Source organism: Pectinophora gossypiella, chromosome 1 (genome assembly GCF_024362695.1).
Source record: "Pectinophora gossypiella chromosome 1, ilPecGoss1.1, whole genome shotgun sequence".
Lineage (NCBI taxonomy): Eukaryota > Metazoa > Arthropoda > Insecta > Lepidoptera > Gelechiidae > Pectinophora > Pectinophora gossypiella.
In genome coordinates, this window is record NC_065404.1 from 11,217,386 (window position 1) to 11,240,691 (window position 23,306).

The following is a 23,306-nucleotide window of genomic DNA, read 5'->3' on the forward strand; positions in this document are numbered from 1 at the left end:
CCTGAATACCACCAGATACAGCGTCGCGTAAAGAAACTTGTAAAACGGGACTTAAGGAATTACGAAGAAAGTGTTATCGAAGATACTATCGAGAAGAACAAAAGCAGAGGAGTGATGAAAGCAACACTGAGTATTGGGCGGAAGCAAATCTTCAAACTCTTTAATGAGAACGGAGATATTGTCAACAACCGTAACGAGCTCTTAGAGGTAGTTCAAAATTTCTATGAAAACCTCTATAAAAGCAAAGCTCAGAGTCCGTCAACTAGACCAGAACACCAGGAAAGACCATCAATATCAAATGTTGGTTCTGAGGATATCCCCGACATCACACTAGACGAGGTACACCTGGCGCTAAGCCAGATGAAAAACCGCAAAGCCCCTGGTGAGGACGGAGTTATTCCAGAGATGATAAAGAGCACAACGGACACTTTCAAATCTGCTCTTGCCTCACTATTCACAAAGTGTTTAATGGAAGCAACAGTACCACAGTCCTGGAATAATGCTGTCATTACCCTACTACATAAGAAAGGTGATATACGACGGCTTGAGAACTACAGACCGATCAGCCTGCTATCGCACGTCTACAAGCTCTTCACGCGGATAGTAGTGAACAGGTTAAAAAACAAACTAGATGGCTATCAACCGAGAGAACAGGCTGGTTTTCGAAGTGGCTACAGTACATGCGATCATCTCCAAGCTCTTAAAACAATGATTGAAAAGTGTAATGAGTACCAGATCCCGATCATCATTGCATTCATCGACTACGAAAAGGCATTCGACTCTGTCGAACCTTGGGCGGTCGAAAAAGCCCTTGCGGATTGTAGAATCGATGAACAATACATTTCCCTAATGAAACATCTACAGAGCAACGCTACAGCATGTGTGAGTCTGCACAAGAAGACCCAACAGTTCAGGCTGGGTAGAGGAGTACGCCAAGGGGACACTATCTCCCCAAAACTGTTTAATGCCGCACTTGAAAACGTCTTCAAAAATCTAGCCTGGGACAATATGGGCATAAACGTGGATGGAGAAAACCTTACCAATTTACGCTTCGCAGATGATTTGGTGATATTCTCAAGTAATATACCAGATATGTTGGTCATGCTCAATTCTTTGCAAAAGGAATCAGCTAAAGTTGGGCTAAAAATCAATGAGAGCAAAACTAAAATCATGACCAATATCCTTACCCACCAGTATTGTCTACCGGTTGAGGTCACGTCGGAGTATATCTACCTGGGGCATAAGATCACGCTAGGCAGCGAAAACCAAACCGCAGAAGTGGAGAAACGAGTCGCTCGGGCGTGGGCATCCTTCGGCGCCAACGCAAGTATATTACGTAGCAAGATGTCAATGCACTTAAAACGAAGAGTCTTTGAGCAATGTGTTCTGCCAGTATTCGTATACGGAGCCGAGACCATGACCCTAACTGAGAAATCCGCAGAGAATCTCCGTGTTGCTCAAAGAGCAATGGAAAGAGCTATGCTCGGCATTTCCTTACGGGACCGGAAGAGAAATACTTGGGTTCGATCTAAAACCAAGGTTAGGGATGTGGTAAAAGTAATTGCCGAACGCAAGTGGAGATGGGCGGGACACATTGCTCGAATGAGCAAGGAAAGATGGACCCGGAGATTGTTAGAGTGGCGCCCACGAGCATTCACAAGACCGAGAGGAAGACCACCAATGAGATGGAAGGACGACATTGTCCGGCACGCAGGATATGGCTGGATGTCGATAGCCCAGGATCGTCGGAAATGGAAAAACATGGAAGAGGCCTACGTCCAAAATTGGATATAAATTTAGGCTGATATAGATAGATAGAATATAAATACCAACAAGCTTAATTGCTGTGACTTACTAGCTGAATGCAAATTTTAAACATACAGCTCAGAAGAACCGTGGGTGATTCAACGTGAGTTTGTTTCCAAAAGTATACTGCTTAAAGATGTGCTTTGTCTTACCACGTGCGATAACCGTCTGATTGCATTTTTTATGGAATCATGACCAAACTGGATGACAAGTTAATAGGTAAGCGTGGGTGCGGCGGTCAGGCGGTTCGGCTGTTCATCCATTCTGTCTTGTTTATCGATTAGCAAAGAATCCGCGCCCATGGGCCAACTTATGTCATTTGGCCGGGAGTCAAGGACGACGCCGAGCGGCTCGGCGGTGCCGCGCCGGCCTTATTTGGTGATTGGTGGGCGCCAGTTTTACGACTTTGCCTTTTTTCCTACGCCCCGTTTCCATGTTGGCTTCACTTTAGATAATACATGTACATTTGTGTGCTATAGACGCACGCGTGTAAGAAGCATTGACCTTTATAAGTTTTTCTTATTCACGTTGTCTCAAGGACAACCATTTAGTTAAGCACTCCACTCGCTGTCTGTACGATAATGGTCACTGTATAAGTCTGCGTTGTGTATACATTCGATGTAATTCAATGGAGTAGCCGGATAAGATTACTCCACCCTATTCCGCGAAACCGTTTCATGGTGTGCATAAACAAGGGAAGCGTAGCAATCGGAAACATTAACTCAACGGGTCGCTGACGGGACGGGCTGTTGGCTGGAAAAATGGAACGTGACATTTTAAATTTGGCGCAAAGCTCGCGACATTAATCTGGCGCGTCGCCGCCCTCGCCCAGGCCGTGCGTGGCCTAATCCGCCCGCTCCCCAACGACCCGGGAAGATGGAAAAATCTCGGAAGACTCACATCAAATTACCAGCTTTAAAGCATAGTGAATTCCCCTGGGCTCGCGACGACACACCTTGCCTTTCAGGAGCGCTCCTAAATAACGCGTTGTCCTTCGGGAAGTTTAGAAGGTTCAGGCGCGCACGTGCTTTTGTCATACTTTCGTCGAATTTTACGTACGACGTGCCGAGCACTTCGATTGAGTTTTGAAAGCGCGCTCAACTTTGCTAATTCTGGTTTTAAACTTCTAACGGTAACATAAAAGTTTGCCTTTCTGTCTATTCCAAAATATCCCTTCTTGTTTTTGTCGATCTCTTGGTATACCTATTAACATAGCAAAGCGAAGTTTTCAAAAAGTATTCAAATATCTCTAAGTATGTTAACTTTCCCAGAAATTAACTAAGTATGGTAAATGGGATAAGCTCTGTTCCACGCCTATTTTAAAATTAATGTGTTAATCTTCATATAATCTCTTACTATAGTTTAATTAATGCTTCTTTACTAATTAAACATAAATTATGCAAAATTACACACAAAGATCAGTATGCCCGGATACGAACTTTGAAACAAAGACTACAAGATTCTAACTCCAGTGTGTTTTGGGTAAAGTTTCACCTCTATTGTTATCTTAACAGACCTCAATTTTGCGGTGACGATCGAGTCGATCTTAGTTGTGCAAATTAGAAGTGAAGTGCTTAAACAGATCAATTATTATCCATAAAAAAGCTAACTTTCTATTGTAACATTATTGTCCTTTTCAAAAATATTTCAATCCTGATATCCGATGATGATGTAAGGTATTCTTCTCGTTCTTTAGCAGCATCTGTAGTTATCAATAACTTCACCCTCATCACCTTCGGGGCGCCTTCTTTTTCGTTTTTCACGTGCACACACAGAGCTCGTCGGGACCAGGTCAAAAATTAGCAGTGGTAATAAAACTAAATTAACAGAGCTTAAACAAATGCAATTGGCACGAAGTCTTGGTGTGAGTGACGGCTTTGTTTCTCCGCCACGGACCCGCCGCTTGCAGCTCTGAATGCCGCGGAGTAGCTCCGCAGACGACACAGATTACTGACGCTCACTAAAAGGCGCGCGACACGTCACACCCGCCAACAAAAACTTGCACACTTACCGCCTCACAGAACTCACCAACTTCTCACCCCTCCAGTTATTAGCCTCCATAGGTTCGTATTTCAAAACTTAATCCAAACTTAGGTACATCCATTTTATTCTCCTCCAAATGAACTTGCTTTATATCGAACAGAGTTCCGTTTAGTTTAGTGAGAATCCCACCGGATTTCCAAGGGTACTTTCCAGTTCTGCTCTAAATACTACCTTAGTTAATTCAACTCCGACAACTTTACGTTTTGTTTTACAAACTTTGAAATTCAATGATACAATTTTAAATCAGATTTGTAGAAATAAGGCAGCAGCCTTGTTTAGGTTACTCTAAAATAGTTATCTTAATTTTGCTCGGTGAGTTCTACTCTACAACATTTGTACGTTTAGGTAGAGTTAAATATTTACACAGAATCCAATCTCGCACATGTCGCCGTGGCGTAATGAATTCAACAATAATTAGAGTTGCCGCGAGAGAGCGCTCACGGAGCTTACCGGCGGATGTCACAAATCCTAGCCAAGGGCCGGGGCGTGTAATGCAAATAGCAGTGTTTACCTGACTCCTCCCGCGCCCGAGCCTCCGCCGCGCCACCACTGGCACCGCCGCCGCGATTCATAATAACAGCTTTTATTTCCGTAACTAGCTGCGACGCTCTCATTTTGTCGGTTAACGCGTATTGTGTCACGGCGAAACGAATGCCGCCCCGTAATGGAGTTTTTAAATCGCAGCTTTTTCGCTTCGCGCTGCAAAAGCAAATTATGTAACTAGAATAGCGACGTGATTGCACAGTAAACACTACAGGGACTACAGATTTATTGTTTCTACTCTCAACTTGAAACTTCTGCACGTAGATAATGAGTGCCTACGTACCTACATTCGCGTATTGTTTTGTATGGATGTGTCAGTTCATAAAAGCAAAACTAATGATTCTCAAGTTTCTAGTTCCCGTAATGAATTTAACAATATTTCGAGTTAATGATTATTATTTATTGTCCCATTAATTTTACGAGACTACTAACCAGTGGGTTAGATGACGAGCTAATCACGACACCCTCGAATTATACGGCTACAACGCCGTACAACCAAGGTACAGGTATACGGTTACTAATGACATACCAGCAAACACACTTAGCTTAATATTACGAAGGGACGCTTGTAAAGATAACAATTTCCGGTGTTATTGTTTATTTAGGTATGTAGATACCAAGAAATAAAAAAAGAATAAGAAATAATATTGTAACCGATAGAAAAATCGTAACAAGTAAGTAATATTACCAACCTAAGTGTTCATTTTCTCAAGTGTCATTGCGGCTGAAAAAGGAATAGGGCAAAAAATAAATTAACTTTTAAAAGTTTGAAATCACGTACCACAATTCACGTTCAAGGAGAATGTGTTTTTTTTTATTAATAGCTTTACCTAGGTACAGTCGACACGGACTAAGAAAGGCCCTGAATAAAGTATACTTAACCTTGACCAGAAACAGTGATAACACGCCAATACACTACAAATTGTATGTTTAAGAGCCTTCTGAAAATTGCGGCATTAAAATGTTTATTATTTAATTGCTGCAGCGAAAAGTCACAGGTGTGTATCCCGTGTTATTTGATATACAACCTAATTGACGAAGTTTTAAGTACGTGAAGGTATTGTATCTAACTGCTACTTTAACCAGAGGTTTATCTTGTGTTGGTTTGTGTTTATATGGCTGTATAAATCAGGATGAGTATCGTCTACGCTCCTTTCTTCAATTTAATACGAACTCCGCAAGAAGCCGCGTTGAGGGGCTATTGCGAGTTTAACATTGGTATAATTTGCCGGTCATATTGGAAAACTTGTAATTGGTTTAGTTTTATATTCGCGCGGCAATGTGTGCGAGCAAACTTAAATGATATCACTTAGGACTTGATGTCCTACGGTTTTGAAATGTCCTAACTTCTCGATACTCATCGATACGAGCGCTGTTTACGATACAATATTTAAATGTTTGCTATAAATCATAATTTTCTTCTGTTTCAGATTTTGGACCGGAGTCATATATCATTGTAAAGAAGCTCTCTTAAAAGTAAGTTTTCAAGCCTATATATCATACGAAATATCACACTGTCAAATCATATTAAAGCTGGTCTTAATCGGTCTACTTGCTACTCCTCGTGTCATCCTTGTCTTGCTGGAAATTTATTTCATATTTTAATATCCTTCTGTTTCTCTGTCATATTTTCATATTTTTCATGATTACTCTCTTGGCAAAATACCAAGGTCTTCCTCGCTTATCTTTCGTAACTTTGCTCAGCAAAATGGTTCAAGTTTTCTTGATGTTGTTCCTGAGAAAAGCTTCATTATAATTTTCGCCTCCATTTCGTTTTGACGGTCCATCTACAACACAAGGATTGTGTGTTCAATTTTAGGTGTGGTTCAATGGCATCCGTTCAAATCTTATTCAAAGTGGTTCTCGTCTTTGTACCGATCAATTCTCTATAACATTGTTATTGTTATCTAGAACTTCTACTTTGTTTAAACTGGGTTTATAAGCCTACACCTTTCAGTACTTTGTAGGTAGATATTCGATAGCTAAATGACCTTGACTGAACTAAACCAGGAATTGATAAGTAGCGAATGCTTATTGCATTTGACCCGGGAAAATATCACAGTTGAAAATGACTTGCTTGTAATGTTAGTTATTTTTAATGTCAAACGCGGAAACAGCTGGTGACCTTGCATGAAGTTGGTCGCCAAGATCACTATCTCTTGTCCTGTTACTTGAAATACAACGTCGTTATATCCGAGTAACGAACTGAGTTCAAAAACGGAGCAATGTTATACTGCCATTATTGTAGTAGCTTTTGCAATCACGCTGTAAGACGATTTTGTCGTATTTTCAAGAATATTTTAGGTTTATCCTTTTGCTGATTTTTGGAATGGAAACAAGTTTTTCTAACTTCACATGACTTGATATTAAACCGTTCTGCTTGGCTTTGCAATTTGAATATTGCAATAACTAGAACAAGTCGACAATTCTACATACTCTAGTATATTACCTCTGTCCTCGTCTAGCTAACTTTGGCGCTTCTTGACAAAGTGTAGTGCTTAATTGTAGTTGGTACATCTAGTCGCATATATCATCCGGGTATATCAATGTTGTGGAGTACGCAGTGCACATAGCACATCCAGGTTCACCACAGCGGACAACAATCCCGGAGAAACATGAGCCATTGTCCCGGCCTGCCGAGGCGATCCACACACATTAATAAATGCCAGATTGCCTCTACTACAACCCACGTACCTGGCTGCCATTGTTTTGCTCCTTACGCGCCGTTTGTATTACACATCTACATGAACTCTCTAGCTCTGAATTGATTTGACACTTAAAAATCATACATGAAAATAACTAAATTCCTTTGACACTTTCTTTTTGCTACTAAATAAATTGTGTGTTCCTCTTATTCGCGCTGCCTGATGTAACAAGACGCTCACTTACTCTTAAGCTTAAAAGAACTCCAGAACAGTAAGGAAGTAGTTGCAATGAAGTAGTAATATCTATTATTGCCAACCTATGAATTTTAATTTCCCTTTGTGATGTGGCCTGATTGTTTGACAATGTAGGTTACTGGGTTAGACCGTTAACAGTTAACATTACTGCAGGTATGTCTTTTTATCCGACTGCGGCGAAGCAAAAAGAAGGGTCATGTTTTTTTAACCGCTATTATTATAAAAAAGTAACATTTGCTTCAGATTTGTTTTAAAAATCTGTCTGAGGTCTTTGAAACGCTGCTTTCACATTCGAAGCATCAACCTGAAGAACTTCATAATTAGCCTTTTCTCTGCTCATACTTTACACAAACTTTGCTCTGGAAAGTTCCCGAAACGATTAGTCGTAAATAAATTGTAGTCGATATGGCCTCGATGGGAAGACAAAGAGATGTCTCTAAAACTTTGTCAATTTACGTTGAAACCGTAAAGCCCCTTACTAGTTCATGTCCGCGTTTGGGTGAAAAGTGGAGGCAACATCAAGAGAACTTTCCACTCGCGGCACAGTAGTACTTACCTTGTCTAGAAAGGGATCAAACTGCGGTGCATTCCCCGAAATGTATTATGCAGTCTCGGGGCGTGTGCCCGTGTAAGCGGCTCGGAATCACTCTTGCTCCGTCGAAGAACACTGCTATTCCTTGAATTTTCTATTCCGAAAGTTCATGGGAGCCATTGCGCTTCAAATATCTTTCGTAAATTACAAGCAATGGATCTGATGATTGTCGTAAGTTACTGCAGTGCCGCTTGGTTCCGCATTCGTTATTCACGCGACTACGTGTCTTCCATGCATTACTGTCGCTCTTGTCTGAAATAACTTTAAGCTCGGTTGGAAAGCGCTACTGATATGGATAGTATTTTACATTGAAACTTCCGAAACAAATAACTTCACTACGTTGACAATTTCTCATTTAAGTACTAGACAAGACAATTTTAATAAGTATATAGTTGATAGGTACGTCGGTTTATTTTTGTCACAATACAGTATTTTTTACAATATTACATTTGATGTTCATTCGTTAGGTAAGCTAATCGCATCTCATTTCCTCGTATCGTAGTAAAAATGAGATTATAGGCTGACGCGTCGTTCCGAAAACCCAGTCGTATTCGATATTCTGCCCAACTATGCCACTCAACATGTATTACTTTCTTGAAAGCTAAGATTTGCTGTTGCTTTTATATTACTTTTTCATTTAAATACATCGGGTATATCAATATCCAATCCAAAAGATAGGAAACCTCGAATCGTCTCATTTTCAACTCACTTTAACTTAGTTTACAACGTGGTCCCAGCATGCGGTATGTAAAGCACCACAAGTGAGTTATTACGATGTTACAATAACTTAGAATTACTCTAATTGTACAATGTGATAACAATTCAGCGCAGCTAATGCCATCGCTGTCCGCCGAAGTCTTTAATTGAATATGTTCTCACTTTGGCGAGCTTTGCAGTGAGCGAAAGTCAATTTAGTTAAATCGCAATGAACGGCTTTTCGAGCGAATAGAGGTCCTTTATCGCGTTTCACGCAAGTTTCCTCGGGCGGCTCTCTACTTACACGATTAATTTGAGTCGATAAATCCGCATTAAAAGCGGGGCCAGGGCCGTCCAACCGCGCCGCTCCGTAAGTAGCCGCCATTTCGACCTTTTTGTTCTCGCACCGCTGTTTTCTGCGCACGTGTACTGAAGTGCAGAATGTTTTTATTTCCTGGAACTAGATGAAGTGACAGTTCATAAGTGTAACACGGGTGTGGTGGCGATCGATCGGAAATTGGTAAGGTCTAAGTGTCGGTTTGTTACGGTCTGGCGGGTGGACGGCGGACGCGTCACCGGCGGCCGAGACAGACAGGCAGCGCGCGCGGCGCCTGCGAGCCCATTAGACGTCTGCCCGATGTAGAACGCTCGATAAACTTGTAAAAACGCCTTCTACCCATTTAATTTTATACCCTCACTTTGAGCGTTGCTATTGGCAGATTTCTTCCTTCTTTTTTTATAGGGCCGTCATTAACTGTATCGCGCGTTTAATATTTTGCGTTTGTTTGTTCCAAACAGAATATCGTTATTTTTAAAATCGTTTGGAATTAAAAACTTTTTATAGCGCATTAATAGGACCCATAACTTTGTATTTACTTAGTTAATAAATGTAATGTGTACCTGTCACATAGGTACTTAAATATTAATTTGAATCATAAATGTTGTACAGTTCAAGAATTCTGCTTTCAACTACTGCTGAATTGAAATCAAGTTTTATTTTATTAAAAGTCGAGCAGACAGCACAATAAAACTTGGAAGTTCGCATTAAAAGCATACACTGCACTCGAAGCGGGGGAAGTGATATTGATACAAAATATTTATGAGTTCAAGTGATAAACTTTATGTTGCGGTAAGAGTTTTATTTCACTTCTGAAACGCCTACGAGTATATCTTTTTATTATTTTTTCGAGCACCTGTTATAAGGAGAGATATTGACCAATAAAACGATATTTTTAGTGAAGCAGTCATAATATTTGAGGAAAACGGAAGAGTAGTTTTGAAAAGGTAATTGGCTATTTGGAGATCTACAGAGACGTTAGGGTTAGCGATATGTGCAGCGATTAAACACTCCTAAACTTCTAATTTGAACGTAAAGGGAACTTCAAAAATACTTTGCCAGTTGTCAGGGCACGTACGCGAACTTTTATTCAGCGAATTTGGTTGCGTAATTCGTTGGAAATATTCAAGTTTTCCCTTCGGCGAGACGTTATCGCGGGTGCCCTCTCATCGCCGGCGCGGGCGGCGGCGCGGCGGTGGGCGGGCCGCTCCCCGCGGGGACTTAATTTGTTGCTCTCCTGGCGCCTCGCATCTCACTTTCAAACGGCGGTAACGCGACCTTACCACTTCCCCTTCCAACGTGTAGACGTCATGTTCTCCTTCCCCGGCGCGAATACTAACACTCGCTGTTATCTATTAAACGCAAACTAAGTACCTACCTCCTCCTTGTACATCCGCAGATCCTTTCAACCCTCAACGTTTCATTCAGTGTTGGCTTTCCCTTTTGTAAGTCAATTCCGGTAGATATTAATGTACATGAGTTAGATCAGAGAGCTTGAAAATTTTGAAATCGCAGTATAAGGAGGCACGTGTTATTGAAAGTTTGATGCGGGATCGATCCACGTGGCGCTGGGAGCGCGACAATCTAATCACAATACCATAAAGGAGTGCACCGTAAAATATTTATGGCATTGGGAGCAGGCACGCCTCGGTACCCGCCGCCGCGGCCCGCCTACCTGTATCAATATCAACCGATATTTGTAAAACGCTACCTTGAATATTGAAATTTATTCAATATCTACCGAAGTGCATCTTCGTATTTTCAATTTCACTTAGAAGCCTCATGATATTCGCTTTCCCGTGTTAGTCTTACCATCAATTTAAAACAAACTGTGTCTGATTTTCCAAAACTTTTTTCTAGTTAAGAACCTGAAATAAATATTTTATCATCGTCTGAATGTAAGGAGAAAAGGCGCAAGTATAAAATAATCATGAGATGAGGAAGGAAAACCTTTTCCTCCTTGAATATGCTAGCATTCGTAAACTAAGAAGTGTCTCCCATAAATTCCGATGTTTAAATATAGCAATGTTCTTTTTTTGATAAGCCATTGATATCATCAAAACAATTCCTTTTTTTGAACTTATAAGCAAAATCTTTGAAGCAAAAGCGTTCATGTAGTCAATTTTATAATATCGTACGATATCAGCTCAGATACAATATTTCAATAACTAATTCAAGTGGATAATTCAGTTGAAAACGTGTCGGAGCTCGATTAAGTTCTGCATAAAGAATCGACGGGCAGAGAGCTCAATTAACGAAGTCCGGGAGCGCGACGCTCGTTACACACCCGCTCAAATTGCGGCGACCACTGAACTGTAACGATAATGACGCCGCGTGACTTGTGTCCCATACGTTCTAACCTAACTCCTCTCATGGGAACTCCTAAAAGCCGCTCATACATATTTTCCACTGTTGGCAGTCACGCAAAATACCGCGGTTTTTGCGGCACATAAACAACTAGCGCACGTGTGCGCCCGACCGCGTATCGATTGATCCGACTTTAAAATGCATAGTTTTCGGCCGCGGTGTCGATCAGGTTCCGCCAAATTTTCCGCTGCGGGCGCTTGGCAACCGCGCCCGGCGGTGCACCACAATCACCCACGGAAATTGGGATGTTTATATCATAAACAAATTAACTATTAAGCGATAACGTTTGCATGTTTTACTCGGCAACCGATGATTCATATTTGCCATAATTGGAATCGAACATTGTATCGGTACCGCTCGTAATCGCAATCGGCGCGATCGACCACTGAAAGCTTTTTGAAAGCTCGCGACGACGAACGATGAAAGGTTCATGCGGCGATTCCGCCGAGTCATCGCGTCTCGCCGGGCGAAAGTGACAGCTGCAATGGAAACTTCCTTTTCCAAACATTGTTAAAAATACTAGGTATATTGTCCTTATTACTTTCCACACTTTATCCTCCATTTACGCGGAGCTACATCTTGTATAATGGTGAACATATTCCTAACATAAAATAAATCTTTTTACAAAGTAATGCGCACTTTCTAAGAGAGTATAGAAATAACGAAGAGCACGCGTGACGGCAAAGTGTTCTCATGTTCCTTTTGCTATCGGATACGTGATAAATCGCTAAATAATGCGCCCTCTGCCGTGCCTTCAGACCCACCCCTAATGTCTTCTTAATGCTGCATGGAGTTGTCACATTGCACATTCACAGCTTTGGCGATTGTCCTTTTCACTTTCAGTTCAATATTCTTCGCCTCCCTCGAAAATGTCTTGCAAATGCAAACTTCGCACTGAGTTCTATCAATACGTAGGTATACACCTCGACAGTACGTTAGAGACGTAATGACTATTAACGCGACACCGGCGCAGCGTCATTTGCGAGCGCTCTATAAGAACGTCGAGTTTGTTAAGTATGAAAAGCTCCAATTGAACGTAAGTTTTTTAGGTCGTTTTGCCGCTGTCGGCTCGCCGCGCTCTCCTTTTGTTCCACGAACGTGATCTGGCGGAGATGAAGCCCACCGACGTTATTGCTCCGTTCCTCGCTTCAATCGAGTTTGTATCTGCTCGTCACAGCTTTGCTGCTTTGCGTATTATCATCGCTAAAATGATTTTCAACCACGGTGTAGGCGATTTCTCCCCGACGACTGAGAAATTTCCACTCCCATTTGTTTCCGTGACGTATAAGACGTAAGCGCATTACATTTTTGTGCCGTCGCTTCGCCGCCATATCTCATGGTTCCATAAGGCTTCGCTTCCAATATAGCGCTTGGAGATGACAAACGGTTCGCAGTCAAATGTGACGTAAATATTTCTGAAACAAAATGTATACAAGAAAATTGTGATCTCCCCCTTGCGTTGTGCATTATTCCTCTTCCAGAACGCTTCTTAGGTACTTTTAGAACTTTGAGAAGTATGTACTTGCCTAAGACTGCTTGTAAACTAATACCCGTCTCGTATGTAAGAGATGAAGTTTCGGAGCTTAGAATTGTTTTTCTGCGTGTCTGATCTCGATTCTCCGCCATGCTATGAATTATTGTCGTGGAATATTTTAAAGCTATTATAACTCTGTTCTATTTCGTAGATATAATCAATTTTATAGACTCCATTTTTCCATTGATATAATTTTCCAATATTAGGTTGATTTGGTACTCAGTGTCCAAATTATTCCTTCCATTTCATTCGCCATGTCGTGGACACAACAACACAATGCGTGCCCTGGTTTGCATTGGTATAAATCTTTTGCGTAAATGAAATCGACAGTTTAGCGCCCACTCAAAAGACGAGTGAGATAAATTTAGCTGCACTAATTAAACGCTGTATCGCTGACGCATATCCACATGTCACAACAGGGAGCGTCGCCGCCCGCCGCGCCACCGCGCCGGATCTGCTGCATGCGCCCGATATGCTGGAGCAGTTATCTCAGTATCGCTCCACTACGCCCGTTGTGGCCGCCATGTTTATTTTTAGTCTCGCGTGTACATTCACTATTGCGATGAAATTTACAACGATCGCCGCGGCTCGCCGCCCGCCGGACTGCGATACCGACGCTTCAAATGACAGCCTGCCGCTATTTCAAAAATGTCTGCTATTTTACGCGAGAACTCCCGCTCGGTCGATGAGCAATAATTCTTTTGTACAACGGGTGAGACTTTCATAGGATTACTTTTATTACTTGGCATTTAGGGACATTCTTTACATTCCCGAGATCCGTAAAATTTAAGTCTGGATAAGGTCACTAGTGTCCGTATTTCTCAACTTGGGCAATTTACTTACTGTATACCTATCATAAAGAGGGAAAGTTTCATGAATATCTCAACCATGCTCTGGCAGCGAGGAAGACAGTCTTGAAAAGTTGCTCCTTGTAGACTTTAAAATTAGAAGAGCAAAAAAGTAAGATCTGACGGAACTGAAGCTCTGCAAATTATTAAGATATCTGTTCGTTCCAATCCTATATGAACAGAATTAATCCTTACAGTGAAACAATGACTCTAAATTGTGTTTCGAACCAAAGGGAACAAGTAAGCTAATCTAACGTCTCTTAACCGAGTTTCTGCAAACGGATCGATTGATACTTTTGGGGATAAAACGCATGTCACGGCAGCTAATACCCTTGTTCGTCAAAATACCATTACCCACACGGCTCGGTCCCCCTGTCAGTCTGAGATTTGGCGTAACTTAGTGACTGATTAGCAATTGCTGCGAACTGGCGGGCGCGACAGGTGGTCGGGGCGCGGGGGCTGACCCTCGGCCTCGCCTGATTGATGGCACAGTCTCGGACCAGCTCCGACTACGTCTTATGTCAGTACAACGAATATTTTCGTCATGTGTTGACATTTAAAAAGTTGAATGTCGGGAAGTGTCGAGCTTGACGCAAATATCAAACGTCGATTGTGTAGCTAAGCGGTCCCACGCTCTGCGCCCGCGGTCTAATAACCCGAGGTCAAGTCTCAGCTCATGCATATTCAGGGGTCGTCTGACGGTGGATCATCTGTAACGGTCCTGCGACCGGTTGTCTGAGCTCATTGTTGCAACTGCCGCGGGATCACATGTGACCGGCGAGCGCTCCTGAGCCGGCGCCGCTTGTACACACCTCTCGTAGCTTTGTGCAACACACATCGGTACTGCAAAAAAATAAGATGAACAACCGGTTCCTTTATTTTATTTACTTTTTTATTTCTTGAGCTTAGCTTGTGAATCGATTTTAAGTAAGTAGTAATAATATTGATATTTACATATCACGATACCGAAATAACTCGGTTATGCATAACATTCCGTCCAATTTTGTATTTGTCCAAAACGATTATTTTCTTGCTGCACTATTTCCGCGATAATTTTTTTTCTTTAGGTATAACTGTTGTATAGCAAAAATGTTGTTATGAATTTCTGAGCGTTCCTGGCGGCGCTACTTTAAGCTAACCCTAGACGACAATATTTCCACAAATTCGCATAACATCGCCTTTTATTGCAGAGCGCCGGGTTATTAAGATTACAAAGGCAGGGTCAGTTGTTAAACGCCGCCGGTAGATATTTATATTCTAATTAGGTGCCAGCGACAGCGACCCATGAGGGGTGCATGCGTAATTCGAAAGTACGTTTTTTCTCTTTATGGAATATTATGACATTATTTTAATGGAGTCGACTGGCGCAGTGTGGGCGGCAAGACGGTTGTCGTGTCGCGGGGAATTCATAAAACGCCCTTATTTTTACCGCGGGGGCACGTGATGGATCGCAGCCCTGATCCATGAATATTCCGCAGTTTCAATTAACGATTCCTATCCTCGTTTGATCGATACTGTTGGGTGATTTCCCAGACATGCATTTTGATTATTCCAAGACCGCTATTTATTACAAACGAATTGCATCTAAATATTGATATGTTTTTGTAACCGCTGACTGCGTTGGTGTATCGAATTTGTTTCAATGTCAGAAACACACCGGGACAAAACATACTCGTACTAGACAAATCAAACTGATACAGTCACGTCCAGGTCACGCCTCTCTCTTTGTAGGTTTGTTCGAGCTGATTGGAACTGTCCAACGAAATTGAGCAATATTTTTATTCTATTTTTACACCTATAGCATTATGTAATCGCACATTCGTATATTACACAAAGGCATGATAAAGGAAGCACTTTAATACTCTCCTACTTGGGATAATGTGATGCAGAGCACGGCACCTACTCTTAGCGCGATTTCATCTTGGCGGGCAGTAAAATAAAGATGGTGCAGTAATGCATTTTACATTTTGAAGCATCATTAAATTGCACATTACACGGAGCGGGCCCGTCGAGAGGCAATTAAAAAAGAACTGTTAAGACGGAGCTCGTAAAAATGAAGTCGTGTTCTCAACTGATTAAAAAGTCTCCTCTAATCTTAGTGCACGTTCAATTTTTAATCAAATTAATTTATCGCGAACGACCTTTGCGACTTTACCCGTGACCTAGACTGTACCGAAACGGTAATTGTCTTTATTATCACGCAATATGAAATTGTTGTTGAAACCGAATCTATAGTTATCAAGGTCCAATGTGACTTTTAGCAGACATTGTAGATGTACTGTACGTTTCCGAGTGAATTCCACGCTAAGGTTCGCTGTCAAGATCTATCAATTAACACGCAAACTCCGTCGGCTTTCAGGTGAATGTCAATTAATATCAAACTCTGGCCTTCCCGCTCCGTGGAGAATGTATCGATCTGACATGATCAATATCTACTTATATGCATTTTAGTTTCAATGAATACTAAATTGTATTGCACAAAACACAAACATAACAAAGCTCACAGCTATATTCGCAATTGAGCTAGTCAGTGAAGCCTGGGTACTTAGTTCATCTTAAACTCTGATAACGATTCTGGCCGATGTATCTCCGTACATCTATGGCTAATGAACTAAGTACCCACTCTTCACCGAGCTTTCCGTTAGACCAACGTGACAGGTGGCCATAAGTATCACCGTCTAAGTAGGTATACCTGTAATGGGCGAGTCAACTGTGTTCAAAGTGCTTTATTTGTAAGAATATAGGTAAGTAAGAGTATAGGTGTTAGTGAAAATTGCACTTATATTAATAATAACTCATAGGTGCAAATCCAGTACCGAACATAGAACCGGTGCTCCCCTTTTGGGAAGCATCCCGGTCACACAGGACCAGTGACAGTGACACACTACAAAAAAAAATAGGTATTCAAACATACCCAGTTGGCGGCCTTATTAATAAGGATTTTAATGAAGTTTACTTATATAATGGAAAACTTATACCCCAGTTGGATGAGGAGGAGGAACGAAGGTATAATTCGATGTCGTAATTTACTAACTTAAATAGACATCAAATAAGAAACCACATCAAAGCTGATTGATCTTTGATAAGAATTACAAGCAGCGTGTGTTAAGCAGGTTTAGCCTTATTAGTTCCAATCTTACAATCAGTAAACATTTTGTAAATCACTCAAGTCCCTATTTTAAAGAGATTTGCGGCCAGCAATATTTGTAATAGTACTTATCCTCATGAGGCCGAAGATTTTATTTCGAATGACCTGCTCTTTGGAGATCAAAATTAAGTTTGCCAAGCTATAATATGTGATGTGTGAACCTACAGCTACATGTCACATACGTTTCACATGATATTTAGCTGGTTTCGAAACAGTCTGCGGTTACAATAATATAGCTTTGTACATATTTAGAAACCTGCACAGGTCGGTGCAGCAGTGTTATTCAATCCGCGACCTATTTGCGGTCAATCGCTCTCGCAGTCCGCCACAACCACTCCGCCGGTGTCGAGTTATACCAAACCTGTCACTTAATCGTCTAAAACTTTAAAATTCTAATACAACCTTCAACTCGCAATTTACAAACTTCCAACACCTCGGAAAAGTACTTGCAACTTGTCCAAACTTAATTAAAAAACATAATTAGTGATTATTATTTTAATCACCAGTGTCGTCACGGTTGCCGCTCCAACTTGTTCATAGTTTCATAATGAAAACAAGTACAGTAATAGCACGATATGTAGCTCGTAATGATAATAATCGCTCTCATAAAGGTTACTGCGCGACGCGTGCGCATCGTGGGGGTTTTATTGTTTCCTCGGCACATAACCGTAATATAAAACTAATTTGCTATTTAGATCAATGAATCTGATTGAGAGCCTCGCCCTGTCTAGCGCATCTTAGTTAGAAACCCCATCTTCTGAATATTTTATTTCGCATTACATTATTGTTGTCTATTCATATCTTCCGCCACTTTGCATGTTCTTTCATTTCTTGCTCGCTTCTCAGCGGCGTCGCCACTATTTGTGCGGCTGTAAAAATACACGCGACAGGTGCCTGAAAAAGCACCATTGAAACGGAGTAAATATTGAAACACTTGCTCACTTCCCGTTTCCGGCTAACGAGGGCGCGTGCGACGGGACTAATAAGTGGGTCAAGTAACCCTTTGCCTTAGAAGCGAGTGAGCAATCTAATCTCACGCGCTGCCCGACTAATTGAAGTCCAATGTCGCGGCCACCCACGGTGATTGATACCACCTCAACAGTCCAGCTCCTAATTCGATTGTGATATTGTTGGGACGATCGCACGTCACTCCCCTGGGTCACGGCCCGTCAATCATCGCCACTATAGTTATAGACACGGCCGTGACTTATGAGCTCACTTGATTATGAAAATTATATCGGTTGAAATACTCAACGGTGAAGGAAAACAACGCGAGGAAACCCACATTCCCGTGAAATGCATTTCGGAGGTATGTGACTTAACCTATATTGGGATATCCCTTCGCGGGTTGGAAGGTCGGACAGGCAGTCGCTTCTATAAAAAACCGGACCTGTCAAATTTTCAGGTTAGGAAAGAGAACTTCGTTAATAGCGCTAGGGAGATGATATCGGTTGAAATACGTACGGACTGATTTCAAAAACTTTTAGATTCTAATTACCTTGGTTTAATTACGTCGTTAAATTAAAGCTGTTTTTTTCCTGACAAATACAAATGTCGTTCTAAACACAGGTTACTGCGGTAAATTAAGCAATATTACAGCAACTCGGCTCGTGAGCCAATCGCGAAATAACACTTTACTCAATTTATTCATAGTGGCGGCTAGTAGACCCCGCTTCTACTGACGTAATTCAACCACTACTCATTTAGTCTCATGTGTTGTAAATTTTAGAACTCTATAATCTATTAAAATCAAACACAATGCTTTTTAATTACACGAATGTTTACCCGACCCTGTCGGATTAGGAGTTTATCCACGGAAGCAGTGCTGCTATTACATATCGAGTGTCCGAGCGAGATATCGTTCAGCTGAGATTGATGAGAGTCTGTCAATGCGGTCACGTAGTATCGTCCTCCGAGGAAAAACACCCGCGCTTTCAGCCAGAAAGGTGGTGGGGGGCTAATTAGTCGCCCCATCGCCATCAATATCCATTAGTGGCGCCGCACGCGACCTGGCGACTTAGCGACTGCCTGCCGCGCCGTGTGATGATTACCACTATTGCCTACTCTATCTCGAGCCGCGATAAGGGTTTGCACTTCCGTGCCTGACCACAGGGTTACACAGGACAAAATGTAATCACGCTAACCCACAATATGACTTGTTGTTCGTTATTATAGAAAACTCGAAAGCAATTACAAGTAACATTTTAAATTAAATAATTTTAATTCTCTTCAAAACACATAAAAAAAAATAATAAAGCTGGTCAGCTTTCTTAACTTAATGATTCGAACGAAGTAAGTTCGTTACAATGCTATTGACTCCGGTGAGCCTAGCTCTCAGACCGGACACGGTCGAGCATTCGTAGACATAATAACAAAGGGTAAGCAGCTTTTATTAAAATGTACCATTGTTTGAGCGCTGCTGCACGCTCCGGCCTCGGCCGCGGGAGATCCGATTTCATTACTAAACTTCTTTGCCCCGCATCCTAGTAAAGGGTTACCCGTGCCCTAATCTTTGAACTATGACTTGACCGTTAATACGCATTTATAATTTGCTTTTCGATTATTTAGTACGGTAGGACGGCATCCCGAGATACGAATAAATTAGTTTCGTGTTTGGGAACAAAGGCGGCCGAAGTTTGAGTAACGGTCACAGGGTCGTTGTAAGAGTTAAACTTATTCCACTATCAGACGGAGTGCTATTTGTCAAAATCTGTCTTGTTGTTGAATTTAGCTAACCGATAGTTAAATTTGATTTGGGAACTTGAGTGCTCTTGTGATTGCGGTTGGGAATCGCGAGATCGCTAGAATGCAGATTTGAGTCCGTCTTGACCGAAGATGTATTAAGTTCCTTGTACAAATACATGGTATTGAAAGTATTTAAATCGGTTAGAAATTTTAATATTGAAATAAAAATATTGTTATTAAAAAGATAGGTCAAAGTTGAGGTTCTTGTGATTGAACTATGACCGACCCCGGTGGCGACCCTTTTAGTAAGGCGCACCGGTCGCCGCGGGTACAGACGCCACGCGCAGGTGTAACCTCGCCCTTAGGTCGCAGCTTCCACATCATTTACATAGCCAAGGTATCTTATGCACTCTGCATGCACTCGCTTCTCACTTTATAATTCAAATGATCCACGCGAACGCGGGGAGAATCCGAGGAAATGTGAGAATTTCTAACGGAATTTTTAGCGGCTATTTAAACTATGAATTCCTTTGTTATTACCTAACGGGCTGCCTAGGCATTCTAAGTTCGAACGTATTTGTCAGTAGACCTCTTTTCTATTTAACTATTCAGAACCGTAAATGTATTTCAGTTCAATGAACAAAGCTTACAACAATTCATATTTATTAAAATACGAGCACATAGGCTTGCACAACGAACTTGAACTCTTATTGTTTATTAAAAATTACTAAATGTTATGCAGGTTTAGTTTAAAAGCCACGCTGTGCCTCTGCCTTGATCAATATCTCATTATATATTGACTTTCTTTTTGCTGTTTGTTTATGTGCCTATTAAATAAATAAATAAAAGCTGAATACTAATTGAAAGAAAGAAAGAAAGTATTAATTGCATGATATGGTCGGCCTTAATATGGAAACGATGTAGTTTTGATTTCTGAAATGAATCGCTGGCTCATCGTTGGCATAACATTGAACATTGCCGGGCTTCGGAAAGCACCCTTTGTGAAAGTTTCGAGCTCTGAACTCTTTGAAGTCAGACATGATGAAATTATGACGCGAGCGGCGTTAGTTATAGCCCAGCTCGAATAGAAACATAGTCACGCGGTTGTTGTATTGATTAAACGATAAAATTAAAAGCACTAGTTTTAACCGGCGTTTTACCACTATATTTTGTATGGGTTCGATGAAAAGGGTTGAAGTTCTTTGTGTTACATCATTCCGAAATTATATTTCTAACATAATGTTAACGTAAACTAGGCGGTTAAAAATGTCAATCGAAACAATTTATCTAAAAAAACAATATTGCAATTTGACGTAAGCGCATATAAAAGTAAGTGCGCAATGTAAACAAATGTCAAATAGCAATGTTGCTTTTTTAGATTAATTGCCTCGATGTAACCTTTTTAACCCCCTTAGTCGGGTTGATAGATAAACAGCATTATAATACAACGAGGAAGGCGCATTTTAGGCAATGTAAAGAGAGGTATCACCATAGCGCGGGTAATGCTAACTAACTACAGTGGCCTTGCCCCGGTGTAATCAAATTAGAAGAGTGACGTCACCTGTATCAGCTACACGCTAATTAACATGAACTGCGATCTGTATACACTCGCAACATTTTGACGCTGCCCGCGTCGAAATGTTTAAATAAACACTCCAATTCAATACGACATGATTTACCTTGATGCTCTTGCGATTCGTAACCTAAAATTACAGTGCATGTCATCCACTTAGGAAATACAAATACCTGTACTTTATTGCACACACATACAAGAAACATTTTAAATGTACACAAAAAAGATTACAAGCGACTTGGCGGCCTTATTTCTCTACAGCAATGCCTTATAACCGACCTGTGGTAATAACTGATTAATATACGCAAACGTGTTAGTATTTATAATAGACTTCAATTTGGTGTCACGATTTGCATAAATTGAACTATAATTTGAAAATATTTATTCTGCAAACCTGTCTCGTTTATGCCCTTGGGCGATTTTCCTAAAGACCAAACCAGTTTGGGTAATGGCGGACTAAGCAATATTTTCACTATATTATCTTGTCCTGGCAGATGCGCGTAGGCAGAGTCCGACCAAGTGGCAACTTCCTTCGATTGCGTCACTCATCTTGTGATTCACGCATTTTGCTCCATAACTCATAGTTTGGTACGGCGTGACCTCGCCTGCTCGTCGCGTCCTTGCTAGCTCTAAACTAACTAAAGCAGCCATTATTTATCTATAGACATCTTTGATAGACGACGGTATGTTTTGTTTAAACTTAACCAGCCTTATCGCTAGGCCGTTCGTCACGCTAATCTTTTAAACGAGTTTTTGTTTTTGTTTCCGAAGAAGCTAAACTAACGCAGCGAGCTCTGTAACGGTTATATAAAGCTGGTTGCAGTGAAACTTGGAATACAAATCCAAGCTCGGAACAATATTATGATTACGTCATTCATAAAGTGCATTAATGTAGGGAGCGGGGGAGCCCTCTTTGTGCATCTCTGCGGGCCGCTGCTCCTGATATGAAAAGCAGTTTTCCAAGGAGTAAATAATAGAGTGGCAGTCGGAGGCTGGCGCACCCTCCTCCGGCGGCCCACGGCGCGGCAAAATGTGTCCCTGTGTGACGATAGCCTGTACCTACCAACCGTTATACTCTCTTACTTACTACTCCACAATACACTGTTTCGCCATTTATCCCCCTTCAGGCGAAATAAGGGATTTGAAAAATATATTATTCAATTACTTCATTCGTAAATTCTATTGACATAAATTGTGGCGTACGATATTATATTGCGAGATTTAATTATATTAATCTACCTACTCACTTTTAGCTTGTTAAACACACTAAAATCAATTAAAGTGTGCTCAGGTATATTTAATTACTAAATTAAACATAGTCCTACCAATGCTTTGTACCAGCAGATACTTTGAATTAACATAACAAATTAAATTAATTAATTAATTATGAATTAGTGTTTGAAAACATTCGAAACAGCTAGTATGTTGTTAACGAATAAAATAATTCGGTGCACGGTAATATCAACTCTATAATTATATAATACCATCAAGTTTAAATAAATATGCCACCGAATTCCCTACTTATTAGGTCGGGTATTACTACAGACCCGATTCTTTATTATTATAACTATAGATAAAATAATACACACAGTGATTTATAGGTAAATGATAAATTTCGTAATCGCTAATTTCTTTACCTTAGTAATCCTCTTAACCAGGTTTATCTCAACAAACTCCTTTCGCGAGGTGGAAATTCCGCACACAATTCAAGCAACATGATACCCTTAAGTAAGTGTTCCCAGACGGCTAATGAAACTTCGCAAAGCCAACACGAGACCGCGCTTATTTAGAGGCGGCGATGTCGAGCAGATGACGCCCAAACAAATCTCAATATCTGGCATATGGTATGAATATTTAGAGCCGGAGAAGTCAGCGTTCCCTGCACAGTTATAAGACATCGAAAATAGATTGTGCGAACGGGGTTAGACGCACCTGTTATTTGGCTTTCGGGCTGGTTCGGTGGAGGGTAGGGCTGGGAGGGGGGCGGCAGATTCATTAATAATGGCCCGCAATGAGACACCCTTATTTACGAGCTGCGGGAAACTAGTCGAACCGCATCCCGCGTATCGCGATGTTACTAATTTCGGATTGACTCCAACACCAAACAATAAAACGCTACAAGCAACTCGGAAGTTAATCCTCTTTCCGCAACTCGGGTTCCATCACTTATTCAAACCGCTGAAGATGTCAAGGTATGAACAGTTGTCTGGGAGTTGGCATGCTCGCCAGCCAAA

At 41.2% G+C, this 23,306-nt stretch overlaps 1 protein-coding gene across 4 annotated transcripts in view; it reads left to right on the top strand.

Annotated features, from left to right (window-relative positions):
• The window catches only part of LOC126372232 (protein muscleblind), a 264,761-nt gene that overhangs the window by 175,450 nt on the left and 66,005 nt on the right, over nt 1–23,306 (top strand). For all 4 annotated transcript variants that reach the window (XM_050018163.1, XM_050018081.1, XM_050018247.1 and 1 more), the window contains one exon: nt 5,823–5,868. The gene's annotated coding sequence lies outside the window, so the exon portion shown is untranslated. The remainder of the gene's footprint in view (nt 1–5,822; nt 5,869–23,306) is intronic.